This window comes from Ambystoma mexicanum, chromosome 5p, assembly GCF_040938575.1.
Source record: "Ambystoma mexicanum isolate Mex_15411 chromosome 5p, UKY_AmexF1_1, whole genome shotgun sequence".
Taxonomy (NCBI): domain Eukaryota; kingdom Metazoa; phylum Chordata; class Amphibia; order Caudata; family Ambystomatidae; genus Ambystoma; species Ambystoma mexicanum.
In genome coordinates, this window is record NC_090930.1 from 36,664,336 (window position 1) to 36,684,657 (window position 20,322).

The window sequence follows — 20,322 nt, forward strand, 5'->3', positions numbered from 1 at the left end:
GGGACCCGCTGAGGGACCTCGTAGTAGGGTGCTAAGGGATTACCGGCACTGGTGCCCTTACCGGTGCCGGTAATCCCTTAGCGCCTACCGTTTAATGAGGCCCGATGACTCCTAACAGTTCAGGTTGGTGGCTGACTTGGGTAAAGAGGATGCGTCCCCTTCATCGAGGCCGAATTCTAAATGGACAAGTAGAGGGTATCCAGTGGCTTGAGTTAGTGCTTGAGTCGTGTCAAGACAATGCATCTGTTGGGTTGAGTTGGTGCTTGGAACTCGGGATGCAGCGAGTTGGTTGCTTCCACAGTGGTGGTCGAATCGCTGCAGCGATGTGCTTCACTCGGTCTAGTCAGCCGCGAAACAACTTGAGGAAGCATGGAAGTAGTTTGAAGATTTTATAAGGTCAAAAGCAGCACTTTTACTGGTCCTGTTGCTGGTCAAAGAGACACTAGCATTAACGAGCCAACTGAAAGTGGTCTTGAGGTAGTAAACAGGGTTCTGAGCTGTTTCTGGGCTTCTGAGTTGCGCAGAGGACCAATGCAGGGTCTCCATGGATAAGGTGAGCCCTTTGTTTCTGCACTGCCACCCCAGGATCTTTTCTGGAACCTACAGGGGGCCCATCACTTTCAATGGGCAGGATCCAGGTTTCAGGGCACAGGCAGCAGAGACCTCTTCATCCTCTGCTGTATCACCCCAAATATGCCCCTGCAGTGAGTGGAGAGGAGAGCTATCCTCTTCCTTGGAATCATCTGTCCATACCTCTATATGGCAGATGACTAAGAAATAGACTGTACCCCCAACAGACACCCAGGTAATACCTTCTTCTCTTCAAGTGCAGAGACGAATCCACTAAGGGTAGGGTTCCCCCACTTAAAACAAGATGCCAAAGTGGATTGGTCCAAAGCAAGTCTGTTGTTAGGGGTCCAATCTATGCTGTTGTAAAAACCGCTTTAAAGTGTGAGTAGCAGTGAGTATAGGGAGCCCTAGCAGAATCCATGATGGGGGATCCTGTCTCTTGCATTAAACCTCTCCTCTGGGCTAATCTAACTCTACCCCTCCCATGTTTTCTTACTTTAAAATGACTCAGTACTCTGGTGTCGGAGGGGCGTTGATATATCATGACTGTCTTTAAAGCACTGGTCCCAGGCAACCGCCAGAAAAGGGTTCATGTGCCCTGGAGGATCTCGACCCTCCTCATGGGTATGAAAGAGCAGCTGCCTGGGTAGGGTCTTACATGGTTGTTATGAGTACACCCAGTTGAGGCGGCTAATACACACCTGTTCTGTCATGACTGAGCCCTCTCCAAGCTGACACTAATATGACTTCCAAATGATGTGGCTGTATAACTGTATGCTCCAGGAAGCCATCATGTCATAACCAGACATGGGGCCTCATTATAAGTTTGCCGGTCCAGGAACTTATGGTACCAGTAAGCTTACCGGTGTTAAGATGGATTTCTGAACTCTGACCTGGTGGGCAGAGGTTCAGAATGCCAGCCTAGTTTCTTGGAACAGGGTAACCTTCTGGACAAGCCAGACCAATCAAGGTAGCTTGGCGGTGGTCAAGACTAGGCCTCAGGAGGGGTGGGGGTGACTGAAAGACCTCAATGAGCACACAGAGTAAAGGACACTTTACAAATCACTCCCAGTCAGGTGTAGATATATTAAAAATACAAATACATTTATTTCAAGGCCTTTGAGTTTCAACACACAAATCAAATCACAGTAATACTATTAAGCCAACACAATCCTATCTAAATACATTTATACAAGACCAATGGGGTCTAAAGGGCTAATGCACGAAAGGAGTCCACAACCTAAAAAGCGGGAGGAAACAGGCAGTGCAAATAGTCTTCAGCCCCTTCTACATCCACCACACTCCTAAGAGGCAGTCCAATCCCTAAGAAGAGTGGAGCCTAATACTCAAATGCAAGCGCACGCAGTAGCTCAAATGGGCAAAACGGGGTCTCTTCAAGGGTCTGTAGGAACTCAGGAAGGTGGGTGAGGCGATGAAGAATAGGTTCCCACTATTCGAGGAGGGCCTCCGCTTGAGGGCAGAGTCAATTCCAAGAGTTGGGAATAGTTTGCTAGCTCGCACTAGCAGTGGAAAGGAGGGGGGCCCACAGGGGCCACTCGTGCCTAAAAATGGATGGAGGCGCTAGGGGCCACCGGTTAGGGTTGCAATTACTCAATGACCCACAGCGCACTCCAGACCAAACTTCGGCAGTCGAGTCCACTTTGGTTGCAGATTCAAGTGCAGCAATTTGACGGCTCTGCGGCTTTCAGCAGTGAAGATACAGTGATGATTCCCAAATGGGACAGTGGCGATTTCTCTGCTCCTGGTGGATGTCTCAGGCCAGTTTCACTGCAGCAGGCTTCAGGGGCAAGAGGGGCACAAATGCAGTGCACCTGCAAAGTTTGTCACCATGGATGGGCGACACGGTAACCTCATATACTCCGGTTCTGGCGCACTCATCTCACTTCAGACATGGGAATGCCAAGTGTATGAAATTCGGTGTGAGGGTGCTGTGAACACAGAGCTAGCAATGTACCAAGTGTCATGGGCCTCCTCAAAACGGCGGCGGTATCAGGACAAAGAGTCTGCGTAAATTGGTCAGCCCACTGGTTGGCCCAGGGACACTTCCGAGAAGGCTTAATTGCAGGTTTTGATGAAGGTGCGAGAATAGTTGGTCCCACTATTCCAATGGGTCAACGCATCTTCGCAGACCTTCTAGGATGACCAGAGGCAGAGGGGTCCCATGGGACAACAGCGGGCTCAGGATGCAAAACCTTCCAGCGGTTCACCTGCAGTTCCTCGACTCGGCTTCTTAGTTTCAGGATACTTAGCTCCTATCCTTCGATCAGTAAGAACTCCAGAGATTGAATTGGTATGGGTGTTTGGGGCCTTCTCTTATCCAGAATTTCCTTCGCGCCAAAATGAAGAGGACCCAATGGGAGATATGCTCACATACAGGCATACCATATGTGGACCAATCATGGACCGCAGTGGTCCAAGGCATGCACAACACTCCAGACTCTCTGGCACCCAGGATGTGTATTGGGAACAGACATCCCACTCCACATCCTGGAGGCACACACGCAAGGCATGCAGAAGCATGTGAAAGCTTTGCGTTTCGCGGGAGAATGCATGCCAAAATAAGGACTGACCCGGGTCGGCTCGACCTGGGGAAGGTGAAGGGACAAGATGGCCAAAGGACAGCACAAAGAACCTTGTGGCATTGCTGTCTTGGAGCCAGGCCACCTATCCGTGCCAAACGCGGTTTACCTGGCAGGAAAGGGATAAAAATATATGAAATGATAAGCTGCAACCAGCCCTGTCCCAGGCACATCTGCACTTCTCCTAAAAAAAATCCTTCGAGAGTATCTAGGGACTTTGGAAATTACTAATAGACCCAAGTGCACTGTACTGGATGGTACATTGTACACTTGTTACATGTTGCAGAAAAGTTGCAACATTGTAAAGGACTGAGGGAAACAAAGTCTTGCAGTACTGACTGTCTTAAGGACATGTCAGTTTCCCCATAAAAAGTGAGCGAAAAGCCCAGAGGAGTTCAGCAGAAGGCTGGGCTCCTCTGGTAAAGTCAGACTATGGTGTTTAACATCAGCAAAAAGTTGGGGGGTACACAACTGGAGGGAAAATTACACATGAAATAGAAATCGTTCCTACCATAGTTCCCACGCCGGTAAACTTCAAGTTGAGCTTGCGGGTGCCTTTCTACCCACCAGGTCGGACAGGGCCGGCAGAAAGGCACCTGGGAGCAAAGCATGTCTGAGGCACCGGCACCGTTATAAACGGTGCCGGTGCATCCGACCTCCCCATTCCAATTCAGCCCTATGGGGCCGAATGGGAATGGGGAGCATCTTTTTTCCAGCGCCCGTGAATGAGCAAATACCAGGTCTGGCGGGGCTGGAATTCCCCAGTAATTGCCCATTCGCGGGTGACTGAAATTTCAGGAAGTTTGGCGGCAGCCTGCCAGTTTTACTGGCAAGGCTATCGCCAGCCTTATTATGAGGCCTATGGCTTATATTCAAAGTTTAACATGCCACCAGGCTCACTCAGGGACACAATTATTATAGGTTGAACCATATGTGCAGATGATTAAAAAGCCACCTCTTCCTTTTGGAACTTTGTATTCCTGCAGCTGTCAGAAATGCTTGGGACCTTTAACCCAGCCATGCTGTCACTGCAGTGCAGTTGCTGAAGATGTCTGGAGACAGTCACATCCAAGGCACATTACTGCACTACTGTTTTGGAATTTAGCATTATGAAATAGGTGGCTGATTACCTGACCTCGCTTTCATTAACAGAATTACCTGCATAATTTTATTTCTAAAAATCAAAAAGGTTAAGGCTATCCTGCCCTCGCCAGATGACATTCTGTGACAAATGGGAGGACTGAGTGTGAAGAATCAACTTCCGGGGCACCAGCGGTCTAGTGATAAATATCGGTTTCTAAACCATCAATCAGCCCCACACCTCTAGTACACCAGAAGGGATCTGAAAAGATTGTAACACAAGTCAATACAACTCCTTGTCCAATTCTGGTAACATGGACGGAACAGCAGGCTTATCTCTGCAAGGTTGTGGATCGTTGGTTAGTTGCAACACAGCAGGCAACGCGCTTGACTTGGAAGCAAGACGATGAAGAGCAACACAGGCAAGGTGTGCACCATATGACGAACTTCTCCCCCATCTTCGTGTACCACCTCCACCCCAAACAATAGCAGACTCGACGATATCTCCCTTTGTATCTCATCCAGGTCTTTAAGCCATGACAACACTTCTTTTCAATACCTCTGCATATAGGAACATCCCCACCACATGTGAAAGTAGTCAGCCTGCGACCTGCTTGTATCACCAGCATCTCAAGTCCGCCTCCGTGTACAATTTTGCTAACCATGCCGGCGGGTACTGCCACCGATGGATTAACTTGTAGGCCTGCATTCTTTATTGCAGGGCCCGCGTGGACTTCCTGACTCCCTACAGATGTTTACCATTGTCTGGTCAGAGATATCTATTGCCAAGTCCCTGGCCCGCTTATTCCTTGTGGTAGACATTCTGCGAGATCGCCACTTCAATTGCGTGCATATCCTCGATATATGCCCCTTAGTCCAACTACCCTGCAGCAAGACACATTTGAAGGGGGTTAGTTCCTCGCAGACATTCTCTAACCATCTAGAACTTTTCATCGCCCCTTTAAGTTGTATAGAGTGGAAGACTGAAAGCTTTCTATACACAGACACTCTTCTAACCTGGCCTGGGGTAGAAAATCACAGGCCTCCCATAACTGGCCTGCCCTTGATAGTCCTGCCTCGTTACCAGGGCAGGTAGCACCCTGGTTCAGCAATCTCCTCCCGCAGGGGCAGCACCTATATACAGCTGAGTGGTGATGGCCACGACGAGAGCCAGTGAGTACCTCCCTCCACACTGATCAAAATACCGCCAGAATTGGGTGTGTCAGCAGCACCCTTCGGGGATATCTCTTTGCAGGGCCCAGAACCATTCTCCCGAGATTTTTTACAATTTATAACAAAATAAAATGAATATTTGATTTAACACCCTTTGCCTTGTTCTTCAGTTGCTCTCGTGTTTCCGGCACCACTACCTGTTTCATATGTATTGCTTTACCTATAGGTGTCGGAGTTTGGAGGCTCCCACTATTGTTTGTTGCTCAAGATATAGTTGTCCATGTGGACCCATAGCTTCTCTGTGGTCGTGTCCATATGGTCCACCATGAACTCTCTATAGTATGACGCCGGATCTGGACAACCCACTCCCCTTCATCCCCTAACTGAACCAGTGTCCTGTATGCCACCCTTGGTCTCGCACCCATCCATAGAAAACATAGCAGGGCCCTTGGATCTTGGCCAAGAAGGGGTACGTGACCACTATCAGGAGCATTTGGAATAAAAATAGGAACTTGGGAAGGACTGTCATCTTAACGCAGTTAAGACGGGCCACCCAAAAGAGTGCGAGCCGCCCCCAACCATGCAGGTCTATCTATCTTATCCCAAAGTGGGATGTAGTTCTTGTCAAAAAGAGTCGCCTTTCCCTAGTGATTTACACTCCCAAGTATCTGAACCCCTCTTTTTGTAGATTGAACCCCATATCTCTCAGGTGGTCCCCATCTTCCCCCGTCCTCTACCAGACCTGAAATACTACTGACTTCTCAAGGTTGACCTTGTACCTCGATAGTTCTCCATATGTTTGGAGACCCTGGAGGAGTGCAGGCATCGATGTCCTTGGTTTCGTAACAAAGAGGAGCGCATCATCCGCAAAGAGGCTTATGTTATATTCTTTACTCCCTAGGCGGACACCCCTCACCTCAGAATTGTTCCATACCTCTATTGCCCAGGGTTCCACCACTAATGCGTATAACAGGGGTTAGAGGGGGAATCTCTGTCTGGTGCCCCGGCTCACTTGCATTGCCCTTGAAACCCGCCTGGTGACTGCCACACTTGCCCATAGCACCGAGTACAGGGCCTCAATCCACCCCATCCACCTGGTCCCCATACCAATCTTCCCCAGTACCTGCCTCATGAATGACCAGTTCACCCGGTCAAAGGCTTTTTTGGCATCTAGGGCGAGGAGCACTGCCCCCTCTCTGCTCACATCTGGGGCCAGGCGAATGTGTAGAGCTTTGCACATGTTGTCTGAGCCGTGCCTGTTCTGATTGAAACCTGACTGGTCAGCGTGCACCAGCCGTGGCATGAGAACCTCTAGCCGAGATGCCAATATCCACACAAATATTTCGGCATCAGTATTCAACGGGGAGATGGGGCGGTATGAACCACAATACGTAAGGTCCTTACCTTGTTTGGGAATTACCGCGATGAGTGCTTCCAGAAAGGAGGGGGTGATATCTGCTGCAGCTTGGATTGAATTAAAGAGGTTAGCTATGGGTCCCGCTAGCAATTCCTGGAACTGTTTGTAAAAGGCTAAGGTGTATCCATCTTCCCCTGGTGCCTACCCTGATTTTGGGTGGGTTATGGCCACCGATACTTCCTTCCCGGTAATTTCGACCTCTAGGGAAGCCTTTTCCCCATCGATCATTCTCAGCATTGGGAGCCTCCTCAAGTATTCCGGTGTAGTCCGCTCTTTTTCTCCCAGGGGGCTGCTCATATAGGCCCTCGTAAAACTGGGGAAAACATTCAGGATGTCACCCTGGCCCCCCAAAAGATTTCCCTATGGTGCATGTACGCGTGCCACTCTTCTCCACCCTTCGTTCTTTTATTCTGTTGGCTAGTAGAGTCCCTGCTCAATCACCTCATTCATAATATCACTGTTTGGCATATTGCAGTTTTTTAACACTTCCCCAATCAGGAGTGTATGCAGCTCCTGTCGTTTGTCACGCATCTCTGCCAGAAACCCCTCCCAGTCCACCCCCGGCTGTGTAAGCTGTGCCCTCATCCCTCCAAGGTCTCTCCTCAACTTCCCCTCTAGTAGCTCTCTCTCTCTTTTCTTCTGAGAACTCTGCTGTATAATGAGGCCCCTAAACATGGCCTTGGCCCACTCCCATGACGTTTTCCACTGCAACTCCCTGGTGGCGTTTGTCTCAATGAAGTGCTAATTCTCTTTCTGGAGATATTCCCTGAAAACTGTGTCTCTGAGAAGGCCGTCATTACATCCTCACCTCAGGGTTGCCCGTCCTCCCATCTCCACCCCCCATCACACTACTACCATCTCATGGTCTGACCAGGTCACTGATTACACTTTCGGGGACTCAACTAATACCCCCTGCTCCTTGGGGACCAACAAAATATCAATTCTCGTATTGGTTTGGTGTGGGGGCAAGAAAAAGGTGTAACCACCCACCTGGGGGTTTTTAGATCTCCACACATCTTCCCAGAAGTTGTCTTGAAGGAGCTGCACCAGTGCCTTGTGTTCTCTCTGCTGCGCTTTAACCCGGTCTCCCCGTGCTGACCACCAATCCACACCAGGAACTACTATGGCATTAAAATTGCCTCCCACCATTGTCGGTCCCTCTCCCCATTCTTCCAACACTAAAAAGATTTTCCTGAGAAAGGACAATTGGTGTAAATTGGGGCGTACAAAGACACTAGGGTGATCATTGTCCCATTGAGGCACCCTTTTATTGCTACGAAGTGTCCTCCAAAAACCCTCTGCACCGGTAGCTCCATCAGGTGGGCTGAGTGCGCTAAAACAATGCTCACTACCTCCTTTCTAGCCCCATGGGAGGTCCAATTCAGCTGACCAATATCTTCCCCTTTCAGTGCTCTCTCCGCTCCTTGCTTGTAGTGAGTTTCCTGCAACTGTGTCTTGCAGAACAGACCAGCCGTTAATGACTATTTGTTTGGGGAGTTCAGTCCCTTAACATTAAGTGTGGCCACCTTCCAATTAGCCATTGTCGCCTGCAGTGGAGTCCTCCTTAACACCCCGGGGGTGACACTTCCCTTCTTCGGCCATTGTGACTGTGCTATGCATATATCCATCCCCACCTTGAACCCTCCCTTCAACTTGTGAACCCCCTCAAACATGTGCGGGCAACCGTGCCCAACCAGGTTTTCCAACCCTCTGCCTCCGAGACACCTGGGTGTCCCCAGGTCACTAGGACGACAACAAACATGTCACCTCACTCAACATATATCTTGTGAACCACTTGACAAAACCACCCCCTTCCTTCATTCAGTCACTTCATCACGAGCCCCCTTCTTCAGCTGAATGCCTTTGACTGATTGGCCTGAGCTTTCTTGAATTTCCTAGAAGCCGATTGCTTCCTACGGCTCTTTGGTTGTGCAAAGGCACTGTTGAACAGCTCTCGCAGCCTATGGTTTCCGTCACTTCCCACTCAAGATTTCCCACCTCTCGGGCCCTCTTTAGGATATCCTCCTGTTCCCTGTAGTTGTGGCACTTTACCATGACTGAGCGGGGCCCTTATGCTCCCCCAGACCCATGGTGGACCCGGTCAAAGCTTATCTCCTTGTCGTAGGCCTCACCCATGAGCTTCCTCAACACCCCCCACAAGTTGGGCCGCAAGTTGCCTGGGAGAATCACCGTCCCCTCCCGGGAACCCCCATATCCTCAAATTTTTCCTCCTCTCCTGGTTTTCCACATCGTCAAGCTTGCTTCCGGTCTCACTTTCCATGCGCTCTAGTTTCTTGACTCTGACCTCTAAACCAACATCAGCTATGTCTGCAGCCCACTGGGTATGTTCCAGGGCCTTCACTCTTTCCTCCACCTTAGTGACCCTGTCCATGATAGCACTCATCAGGGGCCAGATGTCTTGACAGTGGCCCCACCTCATTTCCTCTGGGTCACCACAGCAGCAGTGGCCATGGGTCTCCTCCTCACCTTCCACTGCCTTGTGTTGTTTCACCAGATGTCGCCTCACTCCGCATCAGTTGCTTTGCTGCCTATCTGTTTCCTAGGTTCACTGTAGAGCACAATGGTGTGCTTTTCTTTCACCCTTATTGGCCCAGGCTTATCTCTGTGCCCAGCTGCCTCCAACGCTCTTTTATTGTGCTCCTGCAGTCACCACGTCTGGGCCTGAGGCCATCCCTGTCTGCTGGAGCATGCAGCACTATCACTGCTCACCGGCCCAAGTTGGCTGCTTCCTTTACTCCAGCTGCAAGCCTCTGTTGTAGAATCCCCCAGCTTCTCCTCTTCTGGGCTGCAGTGACTGACTGCATATGGTGCCTCTGGTATGATGAGGCGCCAGGTCCTCCTTCTTGCCCGGCTGCTCTGCTCCACACTCGGGATGCCGTTGGTGGCCTGATACCTCTGATATAACGGAGCACCGGGTCCTCTGTCTGGAACAGCCTTTCCTCTGTTGTGCAGCCTGGGACACCGTTGGTGGCCTGCTGACTGTCCCTAGATAGCACGCTGTCACTTCTTGTTCCTTTTCACATGCTGCGGGGGGAAGGTCTGCTTGACGTCGCCTCTCCTCCGACTGTCAGGGGGGCTCAATACAAGCCCTGGGGGGTCGAGCAGTGTCTATAATGCTGGTGGGGTGCAGAGCTCTGGTCTCACGTGGCCATCTAGCTCTGCGACCCTTAGAGGTTTCTCCAGCTCTCTTTTATAGCCAACTGGGCCCCTGTGATTGGTGCAGACTAAGCCTACCTTAATGACCCAATCCTGGGTCCCCACGGCCACCAACAATCTTCTGTTATGCATGAGGTCAGGACCAGAGTGCTCTGCAACAGAAAAGGTAAGAGGTGACAACATATACCTAAGTCCCACCCATCTTCCTGTCTGTTGTAGATCAAAGTGTCTCTCTGGTTAACTGAGCCCTCTGTGACTCTTGATTAAAGCGCAGGTCTCCCTTGAAGTTTGTGATGAGAGCAGATTTCCTATCTCCTTCAAATGACATACTTCACCCCTCTGAAAGGGGTCCCCTCTGCAGGGTTACCTATAGTAACTAATGAACCCAGACTTGGCATTCACTGCCTTTCATACATAGGGGTGAGAACTAGCTTCATGTTGACACATTGTATACCATAGGTGTGTTATCCCCACTTTCCTGTTGTCTGTTCAGTGACCAAGCCCCTTCAATGCTTGCCTCAATTATCTCTCATTAGTATGCACTGCCACCAGCCGGACTAAACAATAGGAAAGCAGATCCATGGAACCTTTGATATATTAATTAGGCTGCCCATGGCCGGAGGAAGGTATGCCTTCCCCTTCTTGAGATGCTTTAATGTACCTGTGGCTGTCACATTCCAGCTGACCATAACAGGGGAGGACGGCGCCTGTAGGCTGTGTCCTCCCGGAGTACACATGACTATGAGTTTTGTGTGGTGAGCAGAGAAAAGGTGCGCTGAATGGCCTCACACATTTTCTGAAGTTGATCTCCCATCATTGTTTTTCATTATCAAAAAATCAAAAAAGCCCAGGCGAGCGCAGACTCCCTGTGTGGATGGTCGAATTCCTCACCCTAAGCGATGTCCAAAAGCTGAGGGTCTTTGAGTAACATGCAAAATAATGGCAAGATAGCTCAGCAAGCAAAGGGCTCACCTCTGATATCTGTGTACAACCTGCTCACAGAGTCGACTCAGTCTTCCAGCCTTCTGAAATCAATACATTGGGCCTCATTATGAGGTTGGAGGTAGCCATGCCGTTTATACTGGCATGGCTACCCTCAAACTCGGGTCTGGCTCCGGGTCATGGGAAAGGGGAATTACCGGGCCATTCCGACCTCAGCGGGCCTGGTAATTCCCCTTGCACGGGACCCCTGAGCCAGTACGTCCCCATTCCCATTTGACCCCCCTCAGGGCTCAATGGGAATGGGGAGGATGGTAGCAGCGGTACTGTTCATAACGGTACCATTGCTACCATCCAGTTCTGCTTGCGGGTGCCACTCTGCACGCCTGGTCTGACCAGGCGTGCAGAGCGGCACCCATGAGCAGGACTCATAATGTGGCGGCATGGTAACAACAGTACCTGTAGCACTACCGGCGCCGTTGTTGCCTTACCGCCACAATCGTAATGAGGCCCATTGACATGGGCAATAAAGCAGTGTGCTTTGTGTTGTGAGCTACGTACATTTTCAAAGTATCATTATTATCATTAAAAAAATCAAGCAGCTATGGCTGAACTATGAAAGGATTTAATCAAGTTGCTATTCTTATATTGAGATTTCATTGTACTACCTATTAATATGTCACACTGCATTAACGGGTGTCCCCCTGCTGGGAGCTGCGCGGCTCATTCCAGGATATATTTAAAGTTCCTGGCTGACAGCTGAGACTGCGTGACCAGCCCTACACAGCACAAAGTACAATGCTTGTTTATTTTCCGAGTGCAGCACAAATATTACATTCCAAAAAAATGGGTTTTGTAGGCACTGTACAAAAGGAAAGATGAAAACTTCATGTAAAAATGACAGTTTATCAGAAAACTTCACTAAAATGTATTAACTGGCCAACAGGTTTCCCCTCCTTCAAAAACCAACATCCTCACTGTACATAAGTCGACCTCACGGTTGTCAATCTATCTACATGGCGTCACTGAAAATCCCTATGGGTTTCGTCTGCCATTTTCCTTGTTTGAAAGCTGGCACAACCCCATGAAGATTCAGGCTTCTCCTCCGGCAGCTAAATTAGATACGGGCAGAGACGCATCAGTTCCCCTCACAAAGTGGGAAATCACTCAGAGGGGATGTCCCGCTCTCTGCCCCCTCCACATGGCACGGGCAGATCCTAAATAACAGGCACCAAGCTTGTTGGGGTCTGATTTTCAACCACATGTTGCATTAAACTCCTCATCTGAAATAGGCAAAGATGCTGCTAGTTTCCGCTCATGGAGAGGGAAAACACAGATTGGATAACTGAAGTATCTCGCAACACAGAGAAGGTTATTGCCTTTATGAATACTTTATTATGTTAACACTATATACATTATATAATATAAGGGGATATGAACAGAGCGGCATATATGTGAGTCCTTCTGCTTCTCCAGCCACCAGCTCACTGTCCACTCCTTTCCATCCCATACATTCCTATTCTAGACTCCTCATCATCAGCGCCAGCTACAGTATGCAATACTACACATCCCTCTTCTGCCACAAGACCTTCCTCACTCACTAAAATCCATCAAGTGACTTGGTCTCCAATAGCTTCTTCCAAATCGCGATTTTGGAGCCTGCACTGCACTCGATATATGTGTTGAATTTGATAAGGACAAACTATGACTCATCATATTCTTTCCTACGTCTGCTTCATCTTCTTACACCCGTTTATCCTTAGCATCTCTGGACGTCAACATTACTCGACCATTATTCCACACTCCCCCATCGCAGGTTCTCGCAGCTTGCTTGAAAACTTCAATCACCTTAATGGGATTTGACCACTTGCTTCCATTGATCCTCAACGCCTCTGGTAACTTAATCGTCATATAACATCCTACATAAGGACTGTTACTCACTCTGAATCTCTTATTGTCATGCCATGTTTTGTTATTAATTTGTCTCTTCCTGATCTTTGCTTCAGCATCACTTACTAACTCTTCCATACCTAACACATCACCCATCCACCCTGGAAATAACTTAATCTAGCTTTTCTGCCTCTACTCAACTCAAAAGGTGACACACCTGTCGTGCTATTCAGAGTAAACCTATGTGCTATAACAGTCATTCTCAGCACTTCCTTCCAATTCTTCCCATTTGACCAAGCCCATCTAATCGCTTCCTTGAGTATCCTGTTATATCTCTCCACAATACCATTCGTCTGGTGGTGATAAATAGCACTGGTTATATGTGTAATAGACTTCCCTCTTAAATACTCCTCCATCTCTTTGGACTTAAATTGGGAACCATTATCAGACAAAATCACCTCCGGATAACCCTCACAACCACATACTTCTTCCAAAAAAATCAATGATACTCCTAGTTGTAACAATTGACAACATCTTGATTTCAGCCCACCTAGTCAGCACATCAATTACCACAACGCAAAATGTCTGATACCCATCACTCCACACAGGACCTAAGATATCTATACCCACTTTCTTCCATGGTCTATCTGGTATATCAGTCACCACCATCGGATACTTCTCACACACACAACTTTTGTCAGACTTGTTGCAAAGGATACAATTCCTGACACTCTTTTAATTTGTACATAACAACCAGGCCACCAATATGTGTTTCTTATTCTGTTCTTCGTTTTGGAGATTCCATGATGTCCTTCGTGTCCCAATTGTATTATTTTCTCTCTGATGCCCACAGGAGGAATTAATGTGTCTCCCCTCAGCAGATAATCATTCTGGCAACTCAGTTCATTCCTAAAACTCCAAAACCTTTCAACTTCAGATTCTTGAACTTTGTTCACTGGAACTGTTCTTCTATTGATATTTTCCATTACAAACATCATTTTTACATCTTTTTTCAAGATTCGTCAACCTGGAAAGACAGTCTATAGCATAATTCTTCACACCAGGAATATAATTCATCACTAGATCAAATTCTTGCATCCTGAAAACACATTGGGCCTATAGCGCCGGCGCTATCTGCTCTACCGCCGAACTCCCCGGCGCTAATAGCACCGGATCATGAGTTTGGCGATAATGTGAATCCCCATTCCCCATTGAGCCCATTCGGGAATGCCCCATTCCCCATTGGGCTCAATGGGGAAATTTCACGCTAATACCGCCGGCGGATTTCCCGCCGGCGGTATGAGCGCGAATTTTCGGTGGATTTCCCCCCAGCTCAGAGCTGGGGCGAAATCCGCCAAAGTCCTGATTTGGTGGACCCTTAAATCCGGCGGTAATAGCGCTACTGCCGGATTTAAGGGTTACCGCCAAAGTCATGATGAGGCCCATTGTCTAATTCTTCCTGATACTTTATCTAATCCTTTAGTCATGAATACCTCCACCAGCAGTTTGTGGTCAGTGTGTAATTCAAATCTTGTTCCCCATAAAAAACTTCTGAACTTATCAACTGCCCACACAATAGCCAGTGCTTCTTTCTCTATAGTCACATATGCCTTCTCTGCTCCTTTTAGTAAACGTGAGGAAAGTGCTATGATCTGTTCGTTCCCTTCATGTACTGCCCCTAAACCAACATTGCTCGCATCGGTCGTGATCATTGTACGTCGTCCTCGCACATAATTCTTCAGGGCTGGTGCTGTTCCTAGAGCATTTTTGATATACTTGAATTCTTTCTCACACTCTTCATTTCAATCAAACTTCCTGTTCATCTTTGTAAGATCCCTTAACACTGCTGTGTGATCTGAATATTTCCCTACATACTTCGAATAATATCAGCCATACCCAAAAATGTCCTTAGCTGGTCTCTGTTACTTGGAGTGACCATCTCCTCTATAGCAGACATTAATTCTGGTCTGGGTGCAATATTATCCTTCGATATGACGCGACCCAAGTACTCCATTTCTTTCCCATTGATCTTCGATTTTTCCTTACTAAATGTCATGCCTACCTTATACAATTTTCTTAAGACTTTCTCTAGCCTTGTATTGTGTTCTTGCTCAGTATCTGCATATATAAGTATGTCATCTTGGAAAAGAATTACACTTTCATCTCCATCAAATATACGATGCAAAATTTTCTGGAATACTGAGGCTGCCGAGATGAGTCCAAACAGCATCCTTCGGTACTGATACAACCCTTCTGGTGTGATAAATGCAGTCAGATGTCTTGATTCCTTATGTAATTGGACTTGATGGTATGCAGATGTAAGATCTAATGTCGAAAATACTTTAGCCGATCCCATAGTTGAAAGCAATTCTTGGATATTCGGCAAGGGATGTCTCTCTGGAATGATACACTTGTTCAGGTCCCTTAGGTCAATACACACCCTGACTTTTCCTGAACTCTTTCTCAGAATTACCAGTGGTGAGACCCATTATGCAGCATCTATTTTCTCTATGATCCCTTTTTCTTCTCACTTTTTTTGTTCCTTTTTTACCTCTTCTCTCATAGTCAAGGGATCACTTCTCAATTTCTGGGCAACGGCTTTGCACCTTTCTTTGAGTTGTATACAGTGTGTAATGCCTTTAACACATCCTATCCCATCTATGAATACTTCTTTCTTTATCTTCTCTGCATCCTTTTCCATTGACTCGACAGCATATATGGATTCTACTGCACTGGTATCTAGTCGTACTTTGAGCCATGCCTCATGTGTCCAACTGAGTAAAGGCGATGCACCCTTTTTTGACCTAGACTGTTCCTATTGCTGTCCTATCTTTGAAGCCCAATGTGGCCTTGAACCATCCTATAAGGTCAATCTTCACCCCTCCATAGGCACTGGGATTGATGTCAGCTTCATTTAGCCACTTAGGACCTATTTTTTTCCATATTGCTTCTGGTAATAATGTATATTTTGCTCCAGAATCTGTCATCATTCTGATCGGGTTACCGTTCATCATGATAATGGTCTTCGGACTTTCCAATTCTACTTCATTGTTATTGTCACTGACTGCAAAAACACATTCCTCTCCTTCATCACTTCCTTCAGTGCCAATCCAATTCATGTTGCTCTTTCCTATTCTGCAGCATCTTTAGCCAGGTGACCTTTCCCATTGCAGTTTCTACATATTATATGTAGGGCAGTACAGTCGGGACTACTGGCCCAGTGTGATGGGCTGTCACATCGAAACAGGCTCTGTTCCTACCTCTGCCTCTTTGACTGGTTTGAGGTCGACGACTTCCCATGAAACGTCCTCGGTTGCATTCACTATATCCACGTCCGTATCCCCGACTTCTCACATCCCCATTGTATCTGGATGTGCCCTGTGCCCTGAACTCTTCTTTCTTTCTCATAGTGGAACTGTTGTGGTTGTTCCCATTATCAGGCTGTGTGGATTGAAGCACATTGATAGCAGATTCTGCATTTATCAAACTATCTTTCACCCTATCTTCCAATGTCTTGACACAATTTTCCATGTGTTCCACTTCTTTAGCAATCCGAAACACTACATCTAGAGGTGGACCGTCCTCAGCCCACAACTTCTCTCTAACTTTGGCACTGCCACATTCTAGCATAAATTAATCTCTCAATCTTTCTTTCAATTGGTGCCCAAATTTACAATTCTTCGCTACTTTCCTCAGAACTGTTACGTACTGTTCAACGCTTTCTCCTGTTTCTTGTGATCATTTACCAAATCTGTAGCTCTCCAGTACAGTGCTCAACTTCTTTTCATAGTGTTTGTTCATTTTGGCAAATCACTTTTTGTATTCGTTCATATCCCCTCCTTCCGCTGCTGGCAGATCTGGTAAATCCTCATATTTCTCCTGGCCTGCTGGGCCCAAACAATGTAGGAGTAGTGATTTCTTTCTTTTTACACTGTAATTTGTGCCGCACACTACAGTAGCATAATGTTCAAATGACTTCAACCACCTCTTCCAAGGTAACATTGGTTCACCTGCCTCTGGTAGGAACATAGCTTGTGGTGGGACACTATGCATAGACATGCTTCCTAAATGAGCATGGTCGCCTGCTCCACTTAACTCAATGAACCTATTCCTATTGTTTTGGTTGTGGTGACTCTCAGTCTTTTGTTAACTTGCTTCACTGATCAATTCTCAATTCTTTTCTTCTGTTTCTGGTTCCTGTTCACTTTGTGTGTTATATAATTTGTGTCATTCACTTTATGCCAGGGTTTTTTAGGTGGAGATGTCCTTCACAATGTTTTCTCTCTTTTTTTTTTAAATGGGACAAGGAAGAGGAGATCAATCCCTCAGTCTCTCCTGGTGCCTGTTGCCAGCTCCTTCATGCGTGATTAACACGCGTATTGATTTTCACTTTCACAGTATCAGGCAGTACCTCAGTGCCTGGCTTCTGCGTGCGCAATTACCACGTGTATGAATTTCCTCTTGACGGTTACCTTGGAGACGCTTATCTGAGAGCAAAATGGCCAAACGCAAACGACGTAATGAAGTTGCTTAGGGTCCTTTACTATAGGCCAGCTCGCGATGTACTTTCATAAAATGCGAACGCGTAGCTATCTAAATAGATATATTTGCAAGTCCTCTTTTTAACTATTATTTTCTTTACGATACCTCTTGTCACCACAGCTTGTCTTGCTGGATACTCTGTCGCATTGTGCTGGTTGCTGCAAGCTCTCCGGTGCTGCTTCTTTAGATCCTTGGTCTCAAAAAACACACGGGCAGACCAAAGATCCTCTTCGCCACGTGAAGTATCTCGCAAGACGGAGAAGGTCATTGCTTTTATGAATACTTTATTATGTTAACACTGTACACATTATATAATATAAGGGGATATGAACAGAGCGGCATATATGTGCGTCCTTCTGCTTCTCCAACGGCCAGCTCACTGTCCACTCCATTCCATCCCATACATTCCTATTCTAGATTCCTCATCATCAGTGCCAGCTGCAGTATGAAATACTACAATAACATAGGCAGTCTGACAGAGACGTCATTTCACCAAAAAGGCAGGGGTAGCGGAAGTGACATCCCACGACCCTTGACTTCTGAAGACATCACAGGAAGTGATGTAATTTGACCCACCCCAAAGTGATATCGCGGAAAGCGACTGTACATGATCAGACGTCCAAGGCCAAATGATGATGTTATGTTATGCTGAGAAAACTTTTACAGCGCGCGGCCACCCGAGGGTATCATGGTGCTAGAGAGACAAAGCGAAACAAGCAAAGCCAGGCAACACAGTGCTACAATAGATAGGTTTTAACAGCCTTTCTAAAAGACAGATGATTAGTTAGGTCTTTTATGGACACTGGGAGCTCGTTCCATAATTGGGCCACAGAAATGGAAAAGGCACAGCCCCCAATCCGCACACAGTGAAATGACAGAATGCATAACAAATTAGAAGAGGCAGAATGTAAGCAGCGTTTAGGATAATAGCGCGTGAACTTAGTGCTGATATATTCCTCACCCAGGCCATGTAATGCCCGATGGACAATGCACAACGCTTTGAACCTCACCCGCTGGGCCACTGGGAGCCAGTGCAGGGTGTGCAGGATAGGAGAGATGTGAGCTCCATACGGCGTACCTGTGGCAACCCACGCAGCAAGATTTTGAAGATGCTAGAGCCACAGGACCAGCCCCTTAGGTTGGTCCAAATAAAGAGAGTTGCAATAGTGAAGCCGACTAAGCAGCATAGCAGCTACAACCGGAGGACGCAGAGCAGCAGGAATCATTGGGAGTGCTTTTTTCAGAATTTTGAGCTGAAAATGACCCGCTTGGCAACAGAGAAAACATGGGCGTCCATAGACAGGGACGCCGAGAGCATCACCCCTAGGTTTTTCACCTTCTCTGCCGGATCAGGAAGAAGGTCCAAGGGAAGAGAGCAAAAAGAAGGTCACCCAGAGTGAAGGGTCAGGGGGAGCCTACCACCAAGACCTCGGTCTTATCTCCGTTCAATTTAAGCCAATTGTGGTTCATCCACTCCCCCACAGCAGCCAGGCACCTCTGAAGGCATGATGACACCTTAGCCTGATCAAGATATAAACGGATCAGGATCTGGGTGTCGTCGGCATAAGGGTAGCACCTGACGCCGAAGGAACAGATGAGACACACAAAATCCCAGATGTAGATGTTAACAAGAATCGGAGACAAGGAGGAACCCTGCGGCACCCCGTACGTCAAATTGTAGGGGGCTGATTGAAAAGGGGGCATAGAGTGAGTCTGTGTATGGTCAGGCATGAACGATGAGAACCAGGCTAATACCTGCCCAGATATCCCTATCTGAGCAAGACGGGACAACAGGATGGGGTGCTCCACAGTGTCAAATGCCCCAGACAGATCTAACAGGATTAGGTCACCCACCCCACCTGAGTCCACTCCACAAGCCTAGCCATATCATCCTGTACCAACACTAGAACACTCTCAGTGCCCCTGCTAGGCCTGAAGCCCGACCGAACAGGGTCCAGGAGGGAGGAGGACTCAAGATATGTGGACAATAAAGGAGAAACCAGGGACTCCAAACGTTTAGTGAGAAAAGGAAGCAGTGAGATGGGTTGAAAGTTGGACTGAACGAAAGGGTCCAGTGATGGCTTTTTCAAAAGAGGGAAGAGCAAAGCAGATTTAAGTTCTGGCGGGATATACCCCGACTGGCAAGAGTGGTTAATGGCCGCTGTGATTTCCACCAAGAGGTCAGGGAAAATCTTCTTCATAATCAATGAAGGTACTGCGTCCGATGGAGCACATAATTTTAACTTAAGCATAGCCGTCAACTCACTCTCCTGGGGAAACATAGGATAAGATGACCATCTTGACTCCCCTAGCTGGCTCTGGGATTCAGATGGGTGATTAGCACCAGTAGAGACCCTAATAGCCAACGAGATGTTAGTCCGAACAGTCTCTATCGTAGCCACAAAATATTGCGACAGCACATTGCAGAGTTCTTGAGTGGGAGAGACAGTGGGGATCAATGTTGCAGTGGACGTGAGAGACTTAACAGCAGAAAAGGGGGCTTTGGGTTGACACAAGGCAGATTCGATTTGCCTCGTAAAATATTGATGACGTGTTATTATGAAGCACTTACGCTTAAGCGCTTTATATAGAACAAATATAAACAAATATACATACGATATACATATACTATCATCCGACCTGTGTTGGTACTCATTTATCAACCTCAGAAGGATGAAACGCTGAGTTGAGGTGTTTAAGAACTGCCTGAAGACCTCCCTCGGAGTGTGGCGGTCCGGAAACAAGGGTGCTGGTAAGCTTACCGGCACCCATGTCTCTGGACCGCCACGCTACAAGTCTGCCTGCATGGGCCATTGCACCCAGCAGAGTCAGACCTGCTGGGCGCAACGGCCCCTGCAGGCAGATGTTTCACGAACGCTGCCGGTGCTTCCGTCTCCCCACTCCCAGGGAGTCCTTCGTTGGAATGGGGAGTTA